Consider the following 23,830-nt stretch of genomic DNA (forward strand, 5'->3'; position numbering starts at 1 on the left):
CCAGGGTTACCATCCCTCTGGTCGGTTCCATGACCAACTGATCTAGGGAATAGTCATTTAGAATATCTAGAAACTTTGCTTCTTTGTCATGACTGGAACACATATGCAGCCAGTCTATGTCCGGGTAGTTGAAGTCACCCATTACTACCACCTTTCCTAGTTTGGATGCTTCCTCAATTTCATATCTCATCTCAAGGTCTCCCTGAGCATTTTGGTCAGGGGGACGATAGATCGTTCCCAGTATTAAGTCCCTCCTGGGGCATGGTATCACCACCCACAACAATTCTGTGGAGGAGTCTGACTCTTTTGGGGTTTCGAGCTTGCTGGATTCAATGCCTTCTTTCACGTATAGAACGACTCCGCCACCAATACGTCCTTCCCTGGCCTTCCGATATAGTTTATATCCAGGGATAACCGTATCCCACTGGTTTTCTCCATTCCACCAGGTCTCCGTTATGCTCACTATATCAATGCTCTCCTCTAAGACCAAGCACTCCAGTTCTCCCATCTTGGTTCGGAGGCTGCTAGCATTAGCGTACAGGCACTTGTAAGCAGTGTCTCTCTTCAAGTGTCTTTGGCACTTGTGGTTTGGCCTGTGGTAATTTTGCTCTTCTGAATTTATATGCTGTGCCCCTGCTCTCACAATGCCTACTTCTAGGCCTACCCCTTTTAAAATTTCAATGAGTGGAAGTGCAGACATCTATATCATTAAATCACTTGTCTAATTTTAAGAGTAGGTACTAGTGATTGGGAGGCTAATGCCATATGTCATTGCCACAGCTGTATTCATTAAGGAAAGTTGTTTGGAGCTGAATAAAATGTAAAGAACAACAATAAATTTTAATATTGGACATGCATACTCGGTAACGAATGCTCTTTTGATGCTCTGGAAGGAAATAATCCACACCAGGGGTTTTCAAGCTGTGCTCTGTAGAACCTTGGGGTTCCCCACACACTTGTTAGGGGTTAGGTGATTTATAGATTACAGCAAAGCCTTTGATTGTGTAAATCATGAAAAACTATGGAATGCTTTAAAAGAAATGGAGGTGTCACAGCATCTGATTGTCCTGATGTGCAACCTATACTCTGGACAAGAGGCTACTGTAGGGACAGAATATGGAGAAAATGATTAGTTCCCCATCGGAAAGGGTATGAGACAGGGGTGTATTTTATCACCCTATTTATTTAATCTGTACGCAGAACATATCATATGGAAAGCAGGATTGGACCAAGATGAAGGAGGTGTGGAAACTGGAGGGAGAAACATCAATAATTTAAGATATGCAGATGATACTATACTGCTAGCAGAAACCAGGAATGATTTAAAATGAATGCTGGTGAAAGTTAAAGAGGAAAGCACAAAAGCAGGACTACAGCTGAATGTCAAAAAGACTAAAAGTAATGACAACAGAAGAGTTATCTAATTTTAAAGTTAACAATGAGGACATTGAACTTGTCAAGGATTATCAATACCTCGGCAGAGTCATTAACCAAAATGGAGACAATAGTTAAGAAATCAGAAGAAGGCTAGTCCTGGGAACGGCATCTATGAGAGAACTAGAAAAGGTCCTCAAATGCAAAGATGTGTCACTCAACACTAAAGTCAGGATCATTCAGACCATGGTATTTCCGATCTCTATGTATGGATGTGAAAGTTGGACAGTGAAAAAAGCAGATAAGAGAAAAATCAACTCATTTGAAATGTGGTGTTGGAGGAGAGCTTTGCGCATACCATGGACTGCGAAAAAGACAAATAATTGGGTGTTAGAACTAATTAAACCAGAACTATCACTAGAAGGTAAAATGATGAAAGTGAGGTTATCATACTTTGCATACAGCATGAGAAGACATGATTCACTAGAAAAGACAATAATGCTTGGAAAAACAAAAGGGAGTAGAGAAAGAGGAAGACCAAACAAGAGATGGATTGATTCCATAACGGAAGCCATAGAGCTGAACTCAGAAGTTCTGAAAAGGATGGGTTATAATAGATGGTATTGGGGGGTCACTGATTCATAGGGTCACCATAAGTCGTAATCGACGGAGGCACATAACAACCACAGAAGGAGAGGCCAACTGATCTGTACTAGTGGATCTGCCTCCACTGTTTCCTACCTCCTGCCTGGCCTCCAAGGTGAGCACTCGGACCACTCATTCGTTGCAGAGAAATAGCTATGTGCCTCTGCTTTCTCCTTCCAGGTTAGAGATGGTACATCCATGTGTTCTGTCTTTATATCTGTTTGACTTGTGGTCAGAACTTGGAATGCCCATCAAGTGCAGAGGCAAGTCCACATGCTTCCACCTTTCTTCTCCAGGTTGTAGAAGGATGCTCACTGTGGCTCTGTTCTTGCCGTAAGAGCCAAAACAGCAAGTAGAAAGCCAAAACAAATCCTAAGCTTTCATGGAGCTTTGTGGCTGGAGAGGGTAGGGTTCATCCCCTCTGCTCCCTTACCTGAGCCATGATGAGTGAGATCTTTGAGTCCTGATTATGAGATATAAAAGAAGTAGCAACATCAAACAATGGCCTTTTGTGAATGTAGATTTGCATGTGATCTTAAATACGTGTAACATTAGGCCTTTAAAACTTTGCTGAGAATCTCTCACATCCAGCACCACTAAAAATCTAAACTGGCATCCTGGTCTCATTTAAATTTGGAAACTAGAGGAATGGTTAATAGATGTCTGTATTAAATGCTCATAGTAGCATTCAGAAGAGACAGAAGTCTATCTGTCTGTCTATCGTCTATCTCCCATCTCCCAATCTTCTATCTAAATCACAGTACCCCTACACATTACTCCTATTTTAATACTTCTACCACACACATGCACTTATTTAAAAAATAAGATGTCCCCTCACTTTTAGTACCATACTGGATACTTAAGAGCATTCTTTCACTAGAACAAACCACATAAGATTGCAACAGAAGGCCGTTATCAGCCTTTATCCTGGGATGATAGTGTCAGTTACAAAATTAACTAATTGACTAACAATATTCCACTATATCAGAAATGAGAAAACATAAATTAAGCACAATGTTTCAAAATATAAATTGTTAATGAATATTAATGATATACTTTTAAGACCTTGTTTAAAAACACTTTCTTGCATGCTTAGTTAGTTCCAACTCTTGCTTCATTAACTTTAGTAGTTTCCTTTCCACTGAATAAAATTAACTTTGTTCATATAATCTGTTCCATTAAGCCTTTTGTAAACCTCAACTCTGTACTCCCTGATCTTACTTTAATCTATGGAAATGAATTATATTTCTTAAGCATGCAGAGCAGTTCATCAATTACGGTCTGATATCCTTTTAATGTGCATTTAGATGTTTACCTTATACATTGTCCTTCACAAATTAAGAAGATACTTTGGATTATCCTTTAATGAGATAATCATAACTAACAACACAATCCCATGCATGCCGATTCAGATGTAAGCACCATTGAGTTCAATGGGCTTTACTCCCAGGTAAGTGTGTAAAGGGTTGCAGCCTCAGAAGCTGTGTTTGCTAATTCGAAATTGTCACAGCTGCACCAATAGTTGCATTTAATTTTTTATTCAGTTGTTCCATTAATTTCCTGGCATATGTTTAATAAAGTGGCCCTTTGTTCAACCCAGCTTGCTTTGTCTGTGTATTATTCCAGCCCTTGGCTACAACTGGAGTGTTGGGTCTTAAATGACAGCATTGCTATATTCAGCATAATGGAAACCTGTATTGAATCCAATAAGCATGAAACCCCACAGAATCATTGTGGGTGGTAATACCAGGCCCCAAGAGTAATTTAGTACTGGTGACATTTTATTCTCCCCCTGATCAAAACGCTCAGAGAGATCTTGAGATGAAAAATGAAATTGAGGATGCATGCAAACTAGGAAATGTTGTAGTAATGGGTACTTCAATTACCCTGACATAGACTTGGCTGCATATATGTTCCACTCATGACAAAGAAATGTAATTTCTAGATACCCTAAATGTTTGTGCCCTAGAAGAGTTGGTAATAGGGGAGGGGCACAACCTTGGACTTAATCCTAAGTGGTGCCCAGGACCTGGTACAAGATGTAAATGTTGTTGAACTGATTGGGACCATAGTGCTATTCAATTAAACATACATGTAAATGGCTAATTGCCAAGAAAATCCAACATGGTCACTTTGGACTTCAAAAGACGAAACTTAGGCTGAGAGATAATCACAGCTACAAGGCCACCTGGCAAGTTTTACGGCTGAACAGTGCCCAAGAATAATTTTTCCAAGGCCGTGACAAACTTGTAACATAGGCCCTCATTTTCCCCATGATGCTTTGTCTGTTTTGATTGGTGATTTTAAACTTCTTTTAGTCTGCTTTGTTAAAGCTTCTTCTGGTTATTGCTTCCTAATTTGGGTGTGTAGCAAGACACAGCAGCATGTAATGTGTGTCCTTTCACTCCTGTCAGATCTAAGCAGTCTGAAGGCCAGAGGTCTGTACTCATTTATTCACTGGATGGATAGTGTTTTTATATGGTTTAGTCAGTAGATGGCACTGGATATAGTTATGTCTGGATGGAGTCAGTAGTTTCATATTGTTCTTCCGTTGTTATTCCAGAGAGAGAATATAAAGTTCTTGTCTAGCTTCCTGACTGATGTGTCATCTAAGCCTTCCATGACACTTGCATATATTCTGGGGTCTATACATCCTATCCCTGGGATCTAAATCTCCCTGAATATTATGGTAGTTGTCCCTCTTGCCTGCTGCCAGACCCTATTGGCTCTTTCTGCCTATGCAAGCAGGTTCTTAGGAACTCTGTAGCTCTTAAGAGTGGGTGTCAGTTCTCTCTGTCTCTGAAATGATTCCTAGAGTTTTCTGCACAAGTGCTTATTGCCACCACACCAAAGAAGACTCATGACAGAGTTATGGAATAATGCTATATTTATTTAAATATAACAATTATATTTAAATCCAATTTCTGCCAATTACCAAATTAAAGCTACTTCTGGCAGGTGAGGATACCTGGCTGAGAGGGATTTATCCCTCCAGTTCACTGGGCATGTCAGTCTCTACAGACCATGACTCCCTAGCAAAGAATGTGGGTGAAATTATCCCTCCTTGGCAATACAGTCAATCACGTGTTTCCAACCTCCATACCCTGGCCCCGCCGTACAGGTGTACACCCTGATGCGCAAATTGGTCCCAGAAGGACACCCCCAATATCCCCACCAGCCACGCCTGACTGGCGGTTCCCTAGTGAGTGCCCTTTAATACAATGCCTCAGTCACCTATTTTGTACCCCACCTTCCTCACCTGCCCGAATTCCATGCCAGCCAAAGTGAACAACCCAAAAAAACCCTTTTAGCTAATTGAATCAAATCCCAGCAGTATGGAGTAGGCAAAATGAAAGGGATGCTGAAATCAGCATCCCCCAAAAAATAATTCCTACTCAGCCCCAACTGGCGACTGGCAAAGCCCATACTGACTGAGGGGGGGGTGCCGCAAGGCAAAAGAGAGGCAAGATTTGAGGGAGGATTTGGTTTATATGCCCTGCTCCTCCCTTACTCGGATTGGCCCAAGGGGCCCCATGTGATGCAATTTTGAACCCTTCGGGAATGTTCCAGAGCCTTCTGGCAATAATAATAATAATAAAAATAATACAATTTTATTTATTAGTCACCCATCTGTCCGAGTCAATGGACACTCTGGGCAATGTACAAGAATACAATACAACAATTCAAATACAGTATAAAATAATATGAGGGGTGGTGGCAAACACCCCCCCCCACCTTGGCGGGAACGCCATTGCTGAGTCCTCTTCCTCCATCCCTGTCTGTTTTAGAGGTAGGCAGCTCGTTGCTCAGAATGTTAATAGTTCTCTTCTTCTTATAGGTCCATGGACCTTAAGGGTGAATTGTCTGAATTGCATTCCCCATTATAAGAAGAAATTGAGGGGTAGGTTCTATAGCTTATAGCTAGAAGACAGTTCAACAGACCGGTTTGAAACTAGGCAGTGTAGGATATGTAAGTTTGAAAATCATAGATTAGTAGAGTTGGAAGGGATCTATAAGGTCATCAAGTCCAACTCCCTGCTTAATGGAGGAATCCAAGTTAAGGCATACCCAACAGATGGTTGTCCAGCTGCTTCTTGAATGCTTCCAGTGTCTGAGAGCCCAACACCTGCCTAGGCATTTGGTTACATTGTTGTACTGCTCTAACAATTAGGACGTTTTTCCTGATGTTCAGCCAAATGGAATCATAGAGGATGATCTGTGACTTATTTTTAATGAGTTAAACATTTGATGAGAAACTCTGGCTTTTCATTGTTCTTCCATAGAGTTGCTGCGGTGGTTTTTCCAAAAAGATTTCTCCATTTGTATTCTTTTTGGGGGAAATTGATTATTTTAGATCAAAGGGATATCTAGTATGTTGTTTTGTAACATGTTTGAGTTTTGTTATAGCATGTTCATAGTTTTTTATTATTAAAAAGGCATTTTTATGGCCAATGTACTTGCTTATTCTGCTATTGGTAGGCAACAGTTTCTGATCAACCTTAGCTTCTGGAGACATAAAAACTTAATTGTTGCTAGGCAGGATTCTTATGGACCACAACTGAGCTTTGAAGAGTTTACAGTTCAGGTAGGCCAAGATGTTAGAAGTTAGATGTGAAAGGAGACCAGGAGAAGAAATCACGAGATTGGTAAGAGTCTTGCTTCTGAGTAAACAAACATAGGATTGCACTACAAATACATTTACAGGTTGTGTACATAATAAACATATTTGACAGTCATTCTTATATAAATATTTCTTCATATAAAGCATATGATTTCCCCTAAAGAATCATGGGAAGTGTAGTTTCCCCTTCACAGTTATAGTTCCCACCACCCTTTACAAATGACAGTTCACATGAGTCTGTGATGTGATTCATGTGCTTCAAATGTGCGGTGAATGTTATTTAAATGAATGGTGTGGATTTGCTCTAGGTATGATGTGCATTCATTAGTGAATTGAAAAGAACGATTTTAAAAGATACTTTTTTTAAATAGGGGAAGGGCTGTAGCTCAGTAGTAGGGCATATGCTTTGCAAGCAAAGGTCCAAAATTCAATCTCTGGAAAAGACTATTGCCTGGAATCATGGCGAGCCAATGCTAGTCCATGTCATCAGTACTGAACTAGATGGTACCAAATGGCCTGAGTTGGTATAAGGCAGATTCCTTTGTTTCTAAAAGTGGAAACAGATCCAAGGGCCACGGTGACTCCAAAATTTATTTACAAGATTTATATACCACTTTCTCATAAAAAAAAATCTCAAAGCAGTTTACAGAAGGAATTAAAAAAATAAAAGTATTGGCAAAAAGAGGTATTTAAAAACATTCAAAATAATAAAACCAGCAATGAGTTAAAAACATAAAAAACACAATAGCTTCTACATGCCCGGGTAGACTTGCCTAAACAAAACAAGTTCTTAGGTGCTGAAAACAGTACAATGAAGGCATCTGCCTAATGTCAATAGACGGGGAGTTCCAAAGCATAGCTGCTGCCACACTAAAGGACTGATTTCATACAAGAGCAGAATAAGTACTGTGTGGCACCTGTAACACGGAAAGCACATCTTGAACTTGACCTGATAGCAAATCTGCAACCAGTGCTGATTTCAGAGCAGAGGTATTTTGTGCTGATAGGTTCTCACTCTTGTCAGCAATTGTGCCACAGCATTCTGCACTAATTTCAGCCCCCAGGTCAGGTAGTGCTGCATGGGGATTTTTGTGACCTTGGCTGACTGGCTGCCAGTATTTTTTTAGTTTGGGTTTTTGGTTATGAATCCTGACTGGTTGTGGGATGCTGAGTGTTCTGCCTTACTGATAGGAATTTTGTTGTTATTGGTATGGTATTGCATTTAGGAAATCATCACTGTCTTTTATTTTTACTTTTGTTTGCATTTCATTTACCTTTAACCTCACTCCCTTACATCCATAGAAGCAACAACAGTAGTTCCTTGTGCTCAGCTCCACCCCCTTAAACACACTGATGATGCACCTTATGGGTTGCATGACGGTTTGTTTCTTGCCCATTAGTGGTAAAACAGAATTCCCATACAGTAGGGCCCCGCTTATATGGCGGGTTAGGGACCAGGCCCCCACTGTAAAGTGGAAATCGCCGTAAAGCAGAACCCATTGACTATAATGGGTTGCGTCATGCAAAAATGCCACAAAACGGCAAAATCGACTTTAAAACGGGGAATTTCGCGATTGAAAGTTGCCGTATCAGCGGAACGCCGGAAAGCGGAAAGCCGGAAAGCCGGAAAGCGGGGCCCTACTGTACTGGGAAGTGTGGCTGCAATTGTTGTTGTTCCCAAGCTGCTGCCTATGAAGGTAGACCAAATCATGTGTGCTTTCTCTCTGTCAATTACTACTCACTGGAATTGGATTGGCTGTCAAAGTAAGTTTATAGCAGCCCACGGGATAGACATAAACGGTAGAGAATCTTCTTACTCTTACTCATTTCTCAAACCTCTTTCTGAAGTGAAGGGTCAAATCTGTAAAGATGTTTGGAGAAGCCATGTTATATGGTAGGGCCTGGGCTTTCCTGGTAGGGATTGCCAACCCTGCTTGAATACAGATATCTTTGCAGAGGATCTCTAGTCAAGCTTTACCAACAGCACAATCCTAACAATATCTACTCAGAGGTAAGTCCTATAGAGTTCTATGGGGCTTAGTAAGTGTGTTTAGGATTGCAGCCTTAAGGGGGCATCCATCTTTACTCTTGAGTGCTCGCATCTAACACCTCCATGACACTAGGTTCCTTTCTTCCTACAATGGCCTTCTGATGTGTGGGCTAGTCTGAGGGCACTTAAACCCTTCTTGCCAGAAGCAATTAGGCTAAATTAAATGTTCCCTACTCAGGCTCCATATTTTAGCTAAGATTTCTATCTTAATTTCCAGTCAAAGAAATGTTTTTGCTTGAATTGTATGCTCCAAGCAACTGTGGTTGATGTTTAATGTATCATGCTTAACATCACTAGGGCCGCCCACAGCTTGGAAAAGTTACTTTTTTGAACTACAGCTCCCATCAGCCCAATCCAGTGGCCATGGTGGCTGGGGCTGATGGGAGTTGTAGTTCAAAAAAGTAACTTTTCCAAGCTCTGGGGCCGTCCCTGTGACATCATTAGATCTTGCCCCTGAAATCTGGGGATTTGGGATGCTTCTCACCTGGCAACCCTACTTATACCTGTGGCTGGGCAGGATTTTGAACTCATATTTATCTGATTCTAGTCAGCCCATCCACTGCAGCAACATAGCAGAATCTAGAGATAATGGAAGAGTCCAAAAACAATCTAGGGATATGCGGACTAGTTCATGACCCTCATGTTCCTTCCCTTATCACAGCTGTTTTAGTGACATTCTTCAGATGCTTTTCCTGAGGGCAAATCACTAAATTTGCTTTATATTTCTCATTAGGTGAGATTTTAGTGACATCTCTAATGTTTGCCTGACAGGAGAAATGTGAAGATGAAACAAAATGAGTGGCAATCGCTGGCACAGAGGGTGTTCCTCTGCCATATGAAATCCTAGGTTGCCATTGCTTCCCAAACCAGAAGAATGTGGCACAGGATAATAAAATGGAGTTCTGTATCGGTGCTAAATATTTCTTGTTTTACAATCAGGCCTGTACTTACTGCATTTAATCAGAAGGTGAAATATTATATACTTTACCACTTCAGTGCATTAGTCTATCGCCAAATGGAAAGAACATTTATTTTTCAGTCATCTATCATAAGTTATAAAGTGCACATGCTGTTACGTGAAATGCTTTCTGTATAAAACTTTCCTACCTGCTAAATAGGCAAATGCTAATATTTATATGCTAATTAATTACAGAAGAGTTGGGGGAAATTCCAACTGTTTGCCTGCCTTCTAGTGTTGAGAGGCCATCAATCACCCCTCCCCTCATTTTTAAACAATGCATTTAAACAGCACTTCCTTTATATTTCACATTACTCTTATTTTCTGCCATGTGACAGCACGAATATATATATTTTTAATTTTCCTTATGTCTCACTTATGTTAACACAACCATAACTGGAGGTGGCACTAAATTAAGTTAGATTGTAGATTTGAAACTATGCAACAAATCCAGGGGATATTGGTTTTGGCATGAATAAAAAATGAGACAAATAGAAATGAATATGGCACACAACAGCTTAAGTTTATGCATGCTGAAAATGTGAGAAAATTGAATAAGGCGTTTGTTCAGCATGGAAAAGGAAACATATTGTAATTGTAGGTGAAAGTACAAGGTACCATAAAACTGGAGTCATATTTCATATAGATGAATAGTATAACTTGTCATTAAAATAAATAATAAGTATTGAGGGGCAAACAAACAAAGACCTGAAGCTACCCTATGTACTGATGTTCATATATACATATAGGTATACAAGACATATATAAAATTAATGTACATATATATAAGCATACACAAGACTTCTATATAAAACTAGCAGCCTCATATCCAGCATTGCTTGGGAGTTCTAAGAAACCAAAAAATCAGTGCTGTTTTGAAACCTGGTTAAAATCAATGCAGTGTTGAAAGGTTCAGTCTGCCATCTTGATTCAAAATGGAATCCAATTGTATCCAAACATGCTCTTTGATCTCAGGAGCCACCATGCAAAAAATCTTAAGAGGTATCCAAATGCAATCTGAAGAAACAACTGTCCAAAAGATATAATAGATATATTTAGGACATTTTTTGTGACAGTACTCACCGGTACTGAGTATCAGCACTTCTTTTTTTGCTGCCCATTGCAGCCATTTTGTGCTGGGACCCACAGCACTTTTATCAAGAAAAACCTTATTTTTTCCCACCCCCTCCAAAAAAGCACTGGATACATTCATGTACATATATGTAGTATTGTAGAAATACAGGATTCAGGCAGCTAGTAACAGAAACGGGTTTTTATTATCTAATTGCAGATGGAGATTTCTTATGGTTGTTTGCTAACTCACAAAGCAAGCTTCTGCAGAAACACCAGAGAGACAAACTAGGACTGACAATTACAAAAATCCCCTAGTGGTTGTTTTCATGGCCTATTACAACACTATACAAGACTTTTACCCAAAACAATCCCAATTATTCTTAAATAATTTAGCCATCTAAGGGCCCAAGTGAGTCATGTGTTGCTTTTCTTGAAAGTTTACTTTCTCTCATTCACATAGAATCTGCAGAGGCCAAGTCTCCTGATTAAAGTGGGATGGGGCAGAGGGGGAGGGTGTGTGGATTGTCTAACTATTTTCTCTCCAGCAATTTCCCCTCTAGACCCCTACACACACACAAACACACACACACACACACACACACACGAGAGAGAGAGAGAGAGAGAGAACATTTGGGGGAAAGCAACTTGGGGATAGAGAACTCCTCTGCTCCTCCTCTTCCTCCTTGCATAGATATCCCACATCAGACTGCAGTTTCCTGGGCTGCATTCTCTTTTAAAAACTCTTATCTCATGTATTGTTCAGCCTCATGTGTACTTTGGCCCTCTGTGATCAAAACAAGGCTGGGCTAAAAGTTCTCAGATGACAAACGTTGACTAAATTTTAGGGAAGGAGGTGGATAGGAGGCAAAAGTGAGGTGGCACTTTTAGAGTAGCAGGGCAGTATGGACATGAAAAAATGAACTTGAATCAGTTACTACCTGTTAGGTATGTACTGCTTTCAAAGACATTAAAAACATTTTAAAAAAACTTTAAAAGCATCCTTTTTAAAAAGGGTTAAAATATTAAAAGACATATAAAAGCAATTCTAGCACAGACGTAGACTGGGATAGGTCTCAACTTAAAAGGCTTGTTGGAAGAGGAAAGTCTTCAAAAGGCACAGAAAAGAGAGCAGAGATGGCACCTGCCTAATATTTAAGGGGAGGGAATTCCACAGGCTAGGTGCTGCTACACTAAAGGTCCATTTCCTATATTGTACAGAATGAACCTCCTGATAAGATGGTATCTGGAGGAAGCCCTCACCTGCAGAGTGCAGTGATTGGCTGGGTATATAAGGGGTAAGATGGTCTTTCAGGTATCCTGCTCCCGAGCTGTATAGGGCTTTGTACACCAAAACTAGAACCTTGAACTTGGCCCTGTAGCAAATGGGCAGCCAGTGCAGTTCTTTCAGCAGCGGGGTAACATGTTGGTGATACCCTGCCCCAGTGAGCAGTCTCACAGCTGCATTTTGCACTAGCTGCAGCTTCCAGACCAACCTCAAGGGCAGCCCCACATAGAGCACATTACACTAATCCAGCCTAGAGGTTACCAGTGCGTGGACAACAGTGGTCAGGCTATCCCGGTCCAGAAACGGCCGCAGCTGTCTTATCAGCAGAAGCTGGTAAAAGGCACTCCGAGCCACAGAGGACACCTGGGCCTCTAGCGACAAAGATGGATCCAGGAACACCCCCAGACTACGGACCTGCTCTTTCAGAGGGAGTACAACCCCGTCCAAAGCAGGCAACTGACCAATTATCCGAACTCAGGAACCACCAACCCACAGCGCCTCCATCTTGCTAGGATTCAGACTCAGTTTTTTGGCCCTCATCCAGCCCACCACCGAGTCCAAGCACTGGTCCAGGGCTTGCACGGCCTCTCCTGATTCAGATGTTATGGAGAAATAGAGCTTGGTGTCATCAGTATACTGCTGATACCTTGCCCCAAATCTCCTGATGACTGCTCCCAAGGGCTTCATATAGATGTTAAACAGCATGGGGGACAAGATGGTACCCTGCGGCACCCCACAACACCACTGCCAGGGGGCCGAAAGACAGTCACCCAATGCTATTCTCTGAGAGCGACCTTGGAGATAGGATTGGAACCACTGTAAAACAGTTCCTCCAATACCTAGCTCACCGAGTCAGCCCAGAAGGATACCATGGTGAATGGTATCAAAAGCCGCTGAGAGATCAAGTAGGGATAACAGGGTCCTTCTCCCGATAAAGGTCATCCATCAGGGCGACCAAGTCCGATTCAGTCCCATAACCACGCCTGAACCCAACTTTTACAAATTTGTAGGGCAGTACAATATCTCAGAGAGAAGGTCAGGTCTCCAGCTGCCCAGGTATATTCACTATAGCTGTCTGACTTTTTTAAGTCTGAAAGAAATATATGTGGGCTATATACATGTTCTTAAACCGCAAGGTTGTTTTTTTTTCCTGTTAGTGAATGATACTTACAAACACCCCTTAGCCAGCTCAAAAGTAAATTAAGTGCAACACAAACACAGTACTGCACCCTCCAGAATTTTTTCCAAAATTTTCTCTTCCCTTTAATACATTTCTAATGCAGTTTTGTTCCTCATTAATTGGTACACAATGACTGAAGAGAAAAGTTTGGCACAGCATCATCATTACCATGCAATAGGGACTAAGTTGTTGCTGTGAGATGCCGATGGGGCCTTTTCTACAGCCTCCTTGCTATTCAGCTGCAATTTGGGCTACTGGTACTTTATGGACTAGGCAATGCAGTCAGCTATCACTGATCTAATCTAACTCAGCTGAGGTTCTAGCTTGGTTAAATTGCATTCCTATTGCCCTCTTTACACAGAATGAAACAAATACAGAATAATTTTTCCCCTGTTAACATATTTTAAATTGACAGAAGGATAGTAATTCTTTTATCTTTCCATTCCCTTAAGAATATGGCCAAGGGACAACAACACCCTAGATGCATTACATTGCTGCCACATTTTAATGCGACATTCTGAATCCAAATGAACTGCTCTGAATGTCAAAGATGCAAATCTAGATACTTGACTGACCACATGCTCAGTCTGAGTAGATAGTTCATTTACATATACATAAGAAGCCCCATAAGGATTAGACATTTTATGACATTGGGTTGGGGGATCTTACGAAAACCTTGATGCTAATTGAGGTCACAAGTTAATCAAACTTAAGCATTCCACTGCTTACCTCCACTTATTTCAATACAGTATGTTAGGCATGTATTTAACTCATCCAGTAACCTGAATGGGACTTAATTTAAGAATGCAGTAGACTAAGTATCATCAAAGTCACCAGTTAATTTAAAGGTGTGCCCATGTTCTGCACCATTTTCGGAAAAATAACCATGTCTCACTTGATTTTTTGGTCAATAGGTTGTCCAGCTTTTCAATGTTATCTGTTGATATAAACTAGAAAGAAGGATGGCCTAGCTTGATATGATGGATGAGCTTATTTGAGGTTGTCACTTATAACTCAAGGAAGAAAATGAAAGATGGATACTATAATTAAATTTCATACTTAGCAATCTTATCTGGTGTTCCTACCAGGGTAATTTTAGAATGGTGGTATCTCCTTTAAGTCCACCTTTTACAATATTGTATTTAATACTGGAAAAATGCATCAGTGAAATGTCTTCAAGTCGATCCTGACTTATGGCTACCCTGTGAATAGGGTGTTCATGGTAAGCGGTATTCAGAGGGAGTTTACCATTGCCTCCCTCTGAGGCTAGTCTCCCCAGCTGGCTGGGGCCTACTCAGCTTGCCACAGCTGCACAAGCCAGCCCCTTCCTTGTCTGCAACTGCCAGCTGGGGGCAACTGGGCTCCTTGGGACTATGCAGCTTGCCCACAGATGCACAGGTGGCAGGGCACGTAACCCCTGAGCCACTCACTGTGGGGGTGATCTTTAGCTGGCCCTTTACACCCAGGAGACATGAACAGGGATTTGAACTCACAGACTATGGACTCCCAGCCAGGCTCTCCTCCTATCAGCTTGAAATATGGGATGGCAGTGGGGGGGGGGAGGAGGTAACAGAACACACACACACAGAGAGTAGAGGCCGCCAGAACTTAACTGCTTCAGAATGCAAGGGAAGGATCCCATCAAACTGCTTCTCTTGTAAAGAACTTCCTAATCATGGTCATCCAACATATCAAGGTTGAAGGTTATAGTCTTGTCACTTGTTAACTAGCGTTCCGCATGCAGGGAGTTTTTAACATAGGATCATTCAAATACATAAACAGTTGAGAGAATTGTACCAGATACATTTGTTGCAGGTATGAACTGGCTCTCAGTTTGACTCTAATGGAGGTGTTTTGGCTGTATATGGGTTGTTGATCAAGCTATGAATCATCTTTTACTATCACATGCACTATGTTCCTTTTTGAAAGAGTGTAAAATGAACTTGTAGACAGACCAAAGTCTCAACTTAAATGTCTCTCATAAATATTTAAGTTGCCTGTCACTTTGAGTCTTTAAATTAATAGAGTAAAAATGATACTTCTTGGTTCATAGAGACAACAGCACCAAGGAAAAGTGACAGTTAGCATTCTAAATTCACCATCCTAGGGGTGAAGGAAGGAACCTCTTTTCCCCAATACACTACATTCATTTCCAGTACTATGCCACAATGCAGAACCAACAATACTATAAGCCACAACTGAATGAGCTTTGAAATGTAGGTTTTAGCTGCTGGAGCTGTTTTAGCTGGTTTGGCCCTGTGCAGTTTTTGAACGAGGGGCTTCAATTTTTTCTTGTTGAGTCTGGATCCTCTTTCAAGAACCCAGGACAGAGCATCTTGGACTCTTTCTCTCTTTATATATATTGTTACAGATTTGCACACAAATCTGTCACAAATACAGATACAAATCTGTCACAAATACAGATTTGTCCACAAATCTGTTATACAGTTTTTTCAAGACTGCTGCCTATTGGGGACTGTGATGTCCTTCCCCAGCACCACCTGTGAAGCTCTCACTTGTGGCTACCAGCAGACAGGAACGTCAGGTTTATTCTTACCCTTTTCAGCACTAGCACAGATCTCAACAGATCCCACTGCTAGGCAGCACCACCCGACACTCTGTAACCCTTTTAGCCAATAGACTGTGCCTACTCGCTGCCTGGCTATTCCGATACCTTGTGTCAATGGGTATAGGTAATTTGTAAACCCCCCTGCAGCCCCTTGACTCTGAAGCATACAGCCCTGGGTTTCTCTGTGGGACTGGATACACTTTCCTCCGATCCGCCGCTGCCACATTCGATACAAACTGTTCAGCCTTGGTTACTTTGCTATTCCCCCTGGTATGTGTATCCCAGCTGAAGGAATCAGGCTTTTATTTAACCAAGAAATATTTATTAAGAATTAGAAATAACAAGATTACTTAATTACTTGACAAGTTTATGGTTTCATATATGTTCTGACATGTACTTTACTTAATTGCCTCAGAACTCTGACTCACTCTCAACAACAACAACAACCTCCAAACACCACCACAACCTCTCTTTACCTCTCTCAACCTCCAACATCCACCTCCTCAATTCAACTGTCATTCTTCCATTTATACTCCCAGCCATTCAAACGCTCAGCCAATCACCCAGCATTCTACTGCTCATGTACTCCCCCTCCTCTTTCACTCCACTTACCATATGTCTTCTATATAACCAGCACTTACCATATTTACAATATAAGCAGGAACATCACAGGGACACTTACCAGAATCAACAAATAAGTATGGGTTGTTTTGTTGTTTTGATTGCATGGTGGGGCAAAATCACAGATATTGCAGCATCCCTAGAAAGAGGCAGTTCTGGAATTCTTAATCCTTTCATTTAAAATGTTCATATTGTTCCAATATCAGGCTGATCTCAAGTCAGGTTGAGTTACATTGATGAAACCCTACAGTCTGACAAAAGCTGTCAAGCCCTAAACTCCCCAGCAGATTGAACATTAGCCTTTGTCCTTGGGCCAGGTGGAATCACCTGTTAGTAATGATTTCCCTGGTGATCACGTTGCACCAAAGAACTACATTCCATATATCTCAAGCATCATGCTCAGGGAACAGCAACCCCATTTTACTCCTGCTATCATGCCACAAATACAAAGAAATTAGCTTGTGGATTAAGGTTCCTATTGATTTCAATATAATGGGCTGATAGAATAGTTAGCCTGTTGTATTCAACATAACATTTGACTGGTTTTCTTTTCACTCTTAGAGTCATGTGTGTGTGTAGAGACTTCTGGCAGAGGTGATTATGGAATAATTTGCATATCATGAATAATGGCAAGGTGGATTGTCAATTCTGTGTCAAACCAAAGTGAATTGCAGGTAGATGACTAACAAGGGATGTAGTATTTATTCAAATATTTATAAGGAAAATTCAATAACATCAAGACCAGCTATATATCATGTCAATAGATATTACAATACTTAAAGCTGATGTATGAATTTATTATTTAGCACCAAGAAGACGCAATGCAGAGAAAATAGATTTCTTCCTCCCACCGCTACCTCCACTTCGCTCTCTCTGCTGCCTCAAGAATGCTGCAGGGCTTTTAGCGCTTTCCTTCCCAGTTCCTAGCATGTGTTTTAGAAACAATATCCTTGCTTTAGTTTTCAAAACACATGAATGCGATAGGAGTTTCATGTTAATAGGTTGCCATGTATTCTGCTACAGTATGATCCTTAAGTATTACTCTTGAATTTTTTGTGGCTGAAGGAAGGGCCAGGGCAAATAAAAGAGCTCTCTCTCTCTCTCTCTCTCTCTCTCTCTCTCTCTCTCTCTCTCTCTCTCTCTCTCTCTGTGTGTGTGTGTGTGTGTGTGTGTACACCAGGGATGGAAAGATCTGTCAATTTCAGTTGTCTCAGATTCTCATTTTTTCCAGTCTTAAATTCAGTTCTCAACATACCTGCAGCGATGTGCAATTTTTTAAAAGAAAAAGTCCTCATGAAAATTCTCCAGCATTTTAGAGCACATTTCTCCTAATAAACACATTTTTGTAGGCAGTTTTGACTAATGTACACATATAATACATTTTTGCATGCTATTTTCACTCATATATTCATTTTTATGCACACTTTCCTCCAATATATGCATTTCTTAAACATTGGTTGGTTGGTGAACTGCATCACAAAATTCAAATACAGCAGGGCCCCGCTTTAGGGCGTTCCGCTTTCCAGTGTTCCGCTAATGCGGCAGCTTTCAATCTGGAAATTCCCCGTTTTAAAGCCGATTTTGCCGTTTTGCGGCATTTTGAGGCATTTTAGTGCGACGCGACCCATTATAGTCAATGGGTTCTGCTTTACGGCGATTTCTGCTTTACGGCGGGGGCCTGGTCCCTAACCCGCCATATAAGTGGGGCCCTACTGTAAGTGCAAATTTCGAAGGATGGCCATGTTTCTGTTCTCATGTTTCAGAAAGTGCAGATTTGATAAATTTGGCTTTAAATGTGAACTGAATTGAAATTCTCACCCATCCCTAATATACAGACACACTCACTTAAAATCAGTGACGGAGAAGGCTGGATACCATGTAAAACTAGATTCTGGCTTCCATCTCTTTATCATGTTAGATGTGACCAAGAGATGAGGAGGTGGAAAAAACTTTATATTGACCTCTCTTGCTTTAAAGCATCTCTTTAAGTTGAAACAGAAGGTGATATCCTTTCTTCCACTTCTCAGACTTTAAAGGAACAGGCTATTTTGCTTGGAAAGCAATGAAGAACCAAGACTAGTACAGATGGGAAAGTTTGTTAATTATTTTTTATTTTATGCTGACCACCAGCAACTTTATTGGTTTTCCTGGCATTTTTCATCTAAGAAATAGTTTATCTTTGCAGACATCTGTACAGGCTAAAGATGCCCAGTTTCTTTAACCTTTCTTCTTAGATCTTATATTCCAAATCATTCCATGCCAGCTTACCTCTCTGAAGCTACTCTTTTCCTCTTGAGGTATCTCTTCCTTCATATTTATCCATATTTATGTATTTATTCATTCATATTTAAGAACATAAGAACATAAGAAGAGCCTGCTGGATCAGGCCAGTGGCCCATCTAGTCCAGCATCCTGTTCTCACAGTGGCCAACCAGGTGCCTGGGGGAAGCCCGCAAGCAGGACCCGAGTGCAATTTGTTCTCAGGTAATCAAGTACCACTCCTGGCTTGCTGAATAGACACATATGTACAAATGTACAAGAGGCCTGCACATCATGTGTTCTTGTGAAGATATGGCATAAATGTTATACATGTAGAAGGAATAAATAAAAAGGAGACAAACACTTGAAATTTGATAAATTAACCTTTTTGTTGTTCAGGTTTGGGATTCCACATTTCAGAAATTAATAAAATGAATTTACACTTTAAGGGCAGAATCCAACATTGCACAAGCAGACTTCTGCTTCTGTAATGAGATTTCACCTTTTTCCCCTTACCTCTAGTTGGTGCCTGGAACACATATTCAAGGTGTACACAGAGGGCAGCAGGTGGGAGGAGAGGAAGGTGAAGTTCTATTGCATAAGTGGAATTGAGCTTCACTTATACATGGACTGCTTTTGATGCAACCCCAAATGTGCAAATTTACTTCAAATTATGAATTTCATTAGCTTTCTTAAAATTCCTTAACTCTTTTTAAAGATATTTTAATTGTTTTTTACAACCCCAAATGTGCAAATTTACTTCAAATTATGAATTTCATTAGCTTTCTGAAAATTCCTTAACTCTTTTAAAAGATATTTTTATTTGATTTTTTACTAAATATACAAGAAATCAGTCCTTAACTGAAATGTTGAGTCCTTAACTGTTTTGATATTGGTAGGCATTAAATTTTATATCTCACGAGATGTCAGATGTTGAACATGTTACCTATCAAATACTATTGAAATCCTACATACTGTTTGAATGTCAACTATAAAATGCTTCCACTATCAACCATACATTGAAAATACAATGTAATATGGTTTCAGGTACTGAATGCAAATATTTGAGCTTTCATAAAATAGTTAGGGTACTATGACGTTCCTGCCTATTTGGTAAGGGACGGGTTTGCCACACCCTATTAGTTGGAAGGCTCGGGAAGGTTCGAGAAAGGTTTGTAATAGGTCAGGTGGTGCACCTTGTCCAATTGGGCAAGGGTTTGAGCAGCTATATATAGACTGCTCCTCCCTAGGCACGCGCCTTTTTTGCCTTGCGGCACGTTGGGAAAGGCTGAGAGACTGGCATAGACCTTGCTGCCTCGCGATTCTCCTCGTGACTGAGTTGTTGGTGATCATATTAGTGACGAATTTATTGCTTAATTTCTAATTCTACTTAATTAATTAGGCGGTTTTCCCAGTGGCTCGTGGGGGATCACTTCCTTTCCTTTCAAATAACCCCCTCCCCTCCCCGTAATATTTGTCCGTTCCCTAGTATAATAATTCCGTTGTTCTTACCGCATTGCGGTGCGGTGTGAACCGGGTTAGCCTTTCTTTTGCGCCCTTGGCTTCGTTGGCTTGCCGCACTTGATTGCGGAGGCTTGAATTTGCTGCCCCAGCTGAGCTGCGTGTGGGCGGCTTTCGGGCATTGCGTGCCGCCAATAAGTCACTGCGTGGGGTCTGCTTCCGGTTTTGTTGCCGAGTCTGTCGCTTCAGTGTCCTTTACCCCGCTTCATCGGAGGTTTAACGTGGTGGTGTGAAGCAAATAGGGCACGTTAAAAGCACTCCCCCCCCAGCTTTTCTTCCGCGGATCAGCTGTGTGGTGGGATCAGCTGTGAGGCGGGCGGGAGGTTTTTTTTCTTTAGCTTGCCTCCAGCCGTTTGTTTCTCTATTTGAATTTCCCGCTCCTGAGTTGTTCCCCTGTTTCTCTGTTGTTTCCTAGTTAACTTTATATTGTCTTATTCTTTATATTGTTTTATTCTATATTGTAATTGTTGGATATTAAGTATTGGGCTTTGGGGTAATTATCAATACATATTTAAATTTACTATTATTAATTGAGCTCTATGGACAATTAATTATAATTAAATAAGTTGTTTTATAAATTAAAGGAATTAATTTAGATAAAATATTTACAGTATTATAAAGTTTTTGAGAATTGATTGGCAATATATTTTGCCCCCCCTTTAAATAATAATAATAATAATAATAATAAAAATTAAAAATTATTTTTTTTTCCTTCATCGCGATTTAATTCATTGACATTTTTGTCTGTGCAATTGTTTTGCTCCCATTTTAGTTAGTAAGTAAAATTGGTATTGGTGGAATTTCATTGTGAAGTTGCTTGCACCGTACATTGTTATAATTGTTATTGTTGTACCTATCGCAAGCTTCTTAGCAAATCAACATGCCTCCAAAGAAGGTGCAACAAAAGAGAGGGGTGCATGTGGTTAAGCAGGCGGCTAAGCGCCCCCCCTTCATGGCAAGAGTGCCTTTCTTCAGATGATGATGACGACATGGGGACAATTCATGCTCTGGTCACAAGGGTGGAGGCCCTTGAGAGAGAAGCAGGCGTCCTTCTGAACTAGAGGCTGGGCCTAGTACCGCCCCTTCAGGTAAGAAGTCTGCCCGTTTGGCTGCAAAAGCGACTAAATCTGGCCTTATTTCTGATTTGGTTGCCAGAATTGGTACCCTTGAGGCAGCAGCACCCAGAGTTGACTGCAACGTCCTTTCGGTGTGTGCTGGCACATCTGGGGTTCCTTCAGCACTCATCTCTTCTCGCATTCCGGTCTGTGCTGGTGCTGGTATTCCTCAGGATCAACTTCAGCAGGTCCAACCAGATATACAAGTTCCTCCTTCTGTTACTCCGGCGGTTGCTACACCGGCTGTGGTTGCTTCGCCAGCTGCTGTTACGGGTGAGTGGGGCGTACCTTTGCATTCTACTGGGGCGCAGGTTCAGCAGTTACAATGGTATCCTGCAGCTACTACAGCGCGTGGTAGTGTACAGCAATCTCTAGTTTATATGGGTTGTGTTTTAGTTCCTCAGCAACCTGTGCTTCCTTGGCCAGCTGCCACGGTAACCCCCTGGCAACCACCTGTGGCTTCAGTGGGTGCCTTGGCTTCTTCGCTGCCTCTCCCCTCCGGTGTTTATCCTCTGAGTGATACTTCACTGCCTTTGGGCGATCACCTGCTGTACGCAACTAAGGAAAAGATTTGGCGGGGTGAATATATTGATATATTCACACTCCTTTTTCGTGAAGCTGAGACGAAACACAAGGAAGGCTTAGATGCAACTGAGTGAGAAGTAGCGTTAAAAAAGAAGGTGGATCGCATATGGCCTAATTGGCTCAATGCGTTTACCGTATATATGGGTGTGATGACTCAGTTTTATCCATCCAGGGCCACGTCTCTGATTAAATATCAGGACATCATTCATAGAGCCTTTAGAGAATTCTCTGGGACCGCTTGGTGCGGTATGATGCAAATTTTTGGCAAAGGGCGGCTTTGGATCCCACGCTTCGCTGGGACATAGAACATCCTGGTCTTTGGCTGCGTTCTATGACTTCAGCCAGACCTTCATTGGGAGATAGAGCTGATAGTGGGCATCTTTTGGTGAGTTCTCAGACGTCAGCCTCCGGTTCCACTCGGGGCTGGCACCGGGTTCAACCCCCTCAAGTCTGCTGGTCTTTCAACAGTTCTGGACATTGTTACAGGCGCCAGTGTCAGTTTGGACACGCATGTGAAATCTGCGGTGGCAATCACCCCAGTTCCAATTGTCAGCGAGCCCGTCCAGCTCGACGTGGATCAGGGGAACAACAACAACCTAAACATGGATCAGGCAATAGCGGCAGTACGTCGCAAGGCCAATAGCCCTATTAGGTTGCTTCCCCTAGCCATATTATTGAGTAGTTACCCCAACAGAGTTGCAGCTAGATGCCGGTTGTATGGTTTTTCGGGAGGTTTTCGTATTCCTTTCAAAGGACCGAGGGTTCCCACTTCCACTGCCAACCAGCAGTCGGTTTTGGCTTTGGCTTCTGTGGTCCTTAATAAAATAAAGAAAGAAAGAAAAGAAAGAAATAGCAGCTGATAGGATTTCTGGCCCCTTTTAATTATCCTCCATTATCCAATTTGAGGATTTCTCCTATCGGTATTGTTCCCAAGAAACAGCCAGGCGAATATCGCCTTATTCATAATTTGTCTTTCCCTAGAGGTGCCTCTGTTAATGATGGAATCTCATCATTACATACGTCCGTTCATTATACTTCCTTTGATGAGGCAGTTAAGGTAGTAAGGAGGGCTGGAAAGAGCGCTCTGTTGGCGAAGTGCGACATTAAGACTGCATTTCGGTTGCTCCCAGTTCATCCTGATGATGTGGATTTATTAGGTTTTCAATTTCAAGGCCAATACTATGTAGATAGGGCAATGCCCTTACATTTTTGAATGATTATAATGGCTTGCGGTTTACATTTGGCCTCTAGCATTCCAAAATCGCACTATACATTTCTGGTGCGATAATCAGTCTACAGTGTGTGTGGTCAATACCCAGACTTCCAAATTGCCTCAGGTGATGCGCCTGGTGAGGGCCTTTGTGTTACAATGTTTGCGCTTCAACATATTATTTCAGGAACTGGCACCAGGAGCGGCTCAGGATTCGATCCCGGTCCCGTTCTTCCTGTGGAGCCTTGGGAGTTAGATGTTGGGGCCGCCATAGCTGCTGCGCTAGCTCCAAGCACTCAGAGAGCGTATCAGCGGGCTCTTGTGACATTCCAGGCTTTTCGTGCCAATGGTGCTTTACCTGCTGAGTGGCCTATTCCTGTATCGCATTTGCTGCAGTTTATGTTATAATTAAAAGGGCTAAATAATTCTGTTTCCACCATCGCCGGACACCTCTCTGCGCTGGCCTTTATTTCCAAGGCAAGAGGAATGCAGGATCATTCTGTAGATTTTAGGGTCAGGAAGGTCCTTCAGGGTTGGTCGCGTTCCGCTCACAGGCCCACTGACCGAAGGAGGCCAATCACGCCCGATGTTCTCCTTCAGATCCTGCCTTTATTTAGGTCTCTGTGCTCATCTCAGTATGAGTCGCACCTGTTCACCGCAGTAACACTGACGATGTTCTATGGTGCTTTTCGCCCTAGCGAAGTGCTGGCTTCCTCAAAGCGCGATGTGTCCTATCGAGCCTTTTGCTTTGGCGATTGCACGC

Source organism: Rhineura floridana, chromosome 5 (genome assembly GCF_030035675.1).
Source record: "Rhineura floridana isolate rRhiFlo1 chromosome 5, rRhiFlo1.hap2, whole genome shotgun sequence".
NCBI lineage: Eukaryota > Metazoa > Chordata > Lepidosauria > Squamata > Rhineuridae > Rhineura > Rhineura floridana.